The sequence below is a fragment of the Octopus bimaculoides genome, chromosome 6 (assembly GCF_001194135.2).
Source record: "Octopus bimaculoides isolate UCB-OBI-ISO-001 chromosome 6, ASM119413v2, whole genome shotgun sequence".
NCBI classification, from domain to species: domain Eukaryota; kingdom Metazoa; phylum Mollusca; class Cephalopoda; order Octopoda; family Octopodidae; genus Octopus; species Octopus bimaculoides.
This window is the reverse complement of record NC_068986.1, coordinates 107,845,882-107,850,879: the sequence shown is the minus strand read 5'-3', so window position 1 is coordinate 107,850,879 and position 4,998 is coordinate 107,845,882. Positions and strand designations below refer to the sequence as shown.

The window sequence follows — 4,998 nt, the reverse complement described above, 5'->3', positions numbered from 1 at the left end:
TTAGGGTTAGGGTTAGGGGATTAATACGATATACACCGTTACAGCGCTAACTGTTTTCAACTGATTAGACGTGATTAGTAGAAATTATCGAAATAAGACAATTTTTTACATGAAATAAATTCGAATACAAATTTTTTTTTGTGTTCTATAACACAAAATAGATAAGTATACGAAGTTTGAAAGTCTTTCGGTACCAAAAACACTACATAAAACATAAATGAAAACTGGTTCCCCCGTTTTGAAATAGATCCACTGCTCGTTTTATTTTAAGCTGTTTCATAAGAACAGAAATGTAGTTAGCTACAAAGTTTGGAATGTAATTAAGTAAATAATACTATGTTACAGTGATAAATTCAGACAAATTAAAGGGGATTGAAAGAAAATTTATTTAAATATATTGAGATTTTAGATAAGCATTCGATCGAAACATATTTAAAGAAATAAAATCCGTTTCGGCGTAATATGTCAAATATTTTCTCACGAATATTTGTGAAATGCATCATGTTGAATAATCGAAGGGAGATAACAAAGAAAAAAGAAACTGTACAAAGATTACTCTCCCTTGTACTATGTGTTATAGAGATCCGTAGCAGCTCACTTTGCAATCGATTGACGACCGTCGCAGAGGGTTCGTTGACCAAGTCACCACCGATTATCGGAGCAGACGTAGCTGCGGTTTGCAGCAGGTTCTAGTGATATGCTTTTTCAAAAGCTAAGGGGTGCCTCACTCCCAGTAACCTTCCAGCACGCTGGACATCAACCCAGAATCTCTGAGGGCCTATACTATTGTTAGAAAGTCGTTGAACTTACACAAGGTTCATCCATACTTTTGACAGGACTTGTTTTTACCAGGTCGTCAGGTTTCTTTCAAGAGCGCTCTGATAGCATGGAATCCAGTACATCCTGTTGCATGCTTGGGTCATCGTGAACTAAACAGGAACCTTCATTAGTCTTGCCTGGTGAGGAGGGTTGCAAGATATCCTCAGCAGAACTAAATACAAGACACGTGAAAAAGACGAACGAGGGACACAAAAAAAAAATAATACAATACAATACACTTGAATTAAAACACATCAGTAGATACGTATTACAGGTTAGTTTAAAAATAAAGATTACATTAGTCATTTATGAATATTGTCTTTTTTTTCGCCGCAACAATTTCTAAATTTAAAAATTTGTTACTCAATAATTTGTAACGACATAATATTTGCTTAGTTGACAGATCAAAAACCTATGTGAATCCCAAATACGAAAACATTTATGAATCGTTGACAAAAATGCTGTCGTTGCGACTTCGATGGGAAACAGATATTTAGATCAAGTGAAGCAATTCGTGTGTGAGAGACGTACGTGTCAGCAATCCAAATGGTTTGTTGAAGTCGTCGAATTTCGTAGTCGAAGTTGAGTGGCATAAGCTGCCTTAGCTAATTGACTGTAGCTATATCGCGACCACTGGTCAGTTACCAGATCTATCTATATATATAAATATATGTCCATCCAGGAGCTGTCAAAGAAAGGAGACTAAAAACAAAACCGTTAAAGATATTTCAATCTGTCGTACACACACACACACACACACACACACACATGTATGTATATGTTTTTGTGTTTCTCCCCCTAATATCTTTTGACAATCGATGTTGGTGTGTGTACGTCACCGTAACTTAGCGGTTCGGCAACAGAGAAATCGATAGAATAAGTACTAGGCTTACAAAGAATAAGTCCTGGGGTTGATTGTTCGACTGAAGGCGGTGTTCCAGCATGGCCGCAGTCAAAATGACTGAAACAAATCAATATATATATATATATATATATATAAACAATATATGAGTATATGCATATATATGTACATGTATGTATATACTTTCATCTACATGTACATATAGATACATAACTGGGTACATGACGTGGCAAAAGAACAAGGACAACAAACAAGCAGGCCACATAGAAACATCCCCTTCATCAGCTGCCACCATTAAAACTCCGGCGTTTCGAAGAATTAAGGCAGATATATATAATAGAAATAATATATATATATAATAATAGAAATAATATATAAATATATGCATATATCCATACATATATGTACATACCTACATATATTTGTATACATACATGCATATATGGGTACAGGACTTCAAAAAAACGTTAAACACAATGAGAAACGAAAACGAAAACATAGAAAACGAACATTTTTCGAGCAGCGAAAAAAACACACACACATACGACGGGCTTCCACGAAGTTTCCGTCTACCAGATTCACTCACAAGGCATTGGTCAACTCGGAGTTATAGTAGAAAACACTTGTCCAAGGCCCCGCGCGATGGAGCTAAACTCGAAAATACTTGGCTGTCGTAAAGCAAGCTTTCTTAACCTGTAAATGGCTGCAGGATTACTGAAAACGGGCGCAGAATGTAAATGATGAGGTGAAAGAGAAAGAAATCTAATCCAAAGAGGAAAGTGAGAAAGTTTATAGAAATAAAATTAAATGCGAAGAACAACATTAAGAACGTCATCACATTGGGCATAAATGATGTTGGAGTATTCCGTAAGATGTCTTTAATGGATAAAAATGAAATGCTTGAATGTATAGACATACTTGGACATGGTTTAGTGTGTGCAGTGGGTTATATCTATGGTACATTGTTGGTGGTCTGTATCAGTGGCGGACTGGGTCTAAAAGTATTGGTTGTCAGGAGACTAAGGGGGCCCAGCCGCAACTACAAGGGGACCCACTCGCAACTGCATGGGGGCCCACACGTAACTACAAGGGGATCCACTCGCAACTGCATGGGGGCCCACCCGCAACTGCATGGGGGCCCACACGCAGCTACAAGGGGACCCACTCGCAACTGCATGGGGACCCACCCGCAACCATATGGGGGCTCACCCGCAACTGCAAGGGTACCCACTCGCAACTGCCAAGGGGCCCACCCGCAACTATACGGGGACCCACCTGCAACTACAATGCTATCATTTAATTTTTTTTTTTGTGCTAAAAATATCCTTTTCAACTGTCTACAAACACAGCCAGGCTGAAATAATTAATGCATTCTTCCAGGAGTGAATAAAAAATTCTCAAACTTGAGGGGACGGGCCTCTTAGATACTAACATGGGGATCCCATATATGGATACTAATGGCGCAGGGGTTCACTTGCCATCGAGCAATGTTAGCCTGCTCGCCTAGGCATCGTTCGAAAGCTGTAACAATGCCAAGCGCATTGTGGCCAGCGATGTATAACAACATCCGATAATCTGGTCGATCAGATGATACACACACACACACACACACACACACAAACGTGCGAGTACACATTACTGCAGGAAGATACGTATATTGTATAAAAGCTTTTCTGTTATAAATTTAAAAAACCTTTCTTTGTAATTCTGAACTTTTGCTTTCCAATATTTGGGAATTGGAATTTTCTGTTTGTATTTGCTATTGATCCTCTGTGATGTATTTTTTCTCCCTCGTTAATGGAATAAAAAAGATGTTGTTGATATAAACTATGAACATTTCTTCGTCTTTATTTACTATCCGTCGAAGAAGGAAAAAGAAACTCTTGCTGAATGATAGAACAAATCTTGCTAAAAATAAAGCTAAAATGAAACCCAACAAATAGTGTCGTATGAGTGACAATGTAGACAAGTTTGAAGGCGGTGAGCTGGCAGAAACGTCAGTACGCCGGACGAAATGCTTAGCGGTATTTCGTCTGCCGTTACGTTTTGTGTTCAAATTCCGCCGAGGTCGACTTTGCCTTTCATCCTTTTCGGGTCGATTAAATATGTACCAGTTACGCACTGGAGTCGATGTAATCGACTTAACGCCTTTGTCTGTCCTTGTTTGTCCCCTCTATGTTTAGCCCCTTGTGGGCAATAAAGAAATAAGAAACGTTAGCACACCGGGCGAAATGCTTAGCGGTATTTCGTCTGTCTTAATGTTCTGAGTTCAAATTCCACCGAAGTCGACTTTGCCTTTCATCCTTTCGGGGGTCGATAAATTAAGTACCAGTTGCGTACTGGGGTCGAACTAGTCGATTGGCCCTCTGCCGCCCAAATTTTGAGCCTTGTGCGGTGATCTGGCAGAAACGTTAGCACGCCGGGCGAAATGCTTATCGGCATTTCGTCTGTCTGTACGTTCTGAGTTCAAATTCCGCTGAAGTTGACTTTGGGGGTCGATCTAATCGATTGACCCCTACCCCCAAAATTTTGGGCCTTGTGCTTAGAGTAGAAAAGAATATATAAGGCGGCGAGAGATAAAGAGAGAGAGAGCGAGAGAGAGAGAGAGAGAGAGAGAGAGAGAGAGGGAGGGAGAGAGAGAAAGAGAGAGAGTTTGAAGTGGTGTACAGATATTGTATATTGAGAAAATACTAATAAAGAAGCGCTAATTAAGAATTCTCCAAAATTCTGACTGCCTCCTGTTTCTCAATATATATATATACACACACACACACACACACACACACATAAAAATCATATATGATGATGAAATTAGTAGGCTTTAATCCAAAACACTACAATTGTTTCTTTCAGCGGTAATTACTGAATCTTTCACATATACACGTTCTTGCATTAATATGGTCCAACAGTAGCTATGTACCAACACGTCTTCATGTATGAGTGCGTTCGAGAGCGCTGCAATGATATGTATAATATGTGAAACACTCAGCGATTACTCGCTAATACTAATGTTACCTTACAGTTGTTGTTGTTGTTGGCGCTCCGTCGCTTACGACGACGAGGGTTCCAGTTGATCCGATCAACGGAACAGCCTGCTCGTGAATTTAACGTGCAAGTGGCTGAGCACTCCACAGACACGTGTACCCGTAACGTAGTTCTCGGGGAAATTCAGCGTGACACAGGGTGTGACAAGGCTGACCCTTTGAATTACAGGTACAACAGAAACAGGAAGTAAGAGTGAGAGAAAGTTGTGGTGAAAGAGTACAGCAGGGTTCGTCCAACACCTCCTGCCGGAACCTCGTGGAGCTTTAGGTGTT

General features: G+C 39.9%; 1 long non-coding RNA gene across 2 annotated transcripts in view; it reads right to left on the bottom strand.

Annotated features, from left to right (window-relative positions):
• LOC128248180 (uncharacterized) overlaps nucleotides 1–4,998 on the bottom strand; it is a 40,607-nt gene that overhangs the window by 9,780 nt on the left and 25,829 nt on the right. The window contains exon 3 of one of the 2 annotated variants that reach the window (XR_008264481.1): nucleotides 811–991. This is a non-coding gene — a long non-coding RNA (uncharacterized LOC128248180). Of the gene's footprint in view, nucleotides 1–627; nucleotides 992–4,998 lie in introns of those variants that run through there. The other variant, XR_008264480.1, reaches the window with a different exon arrangement.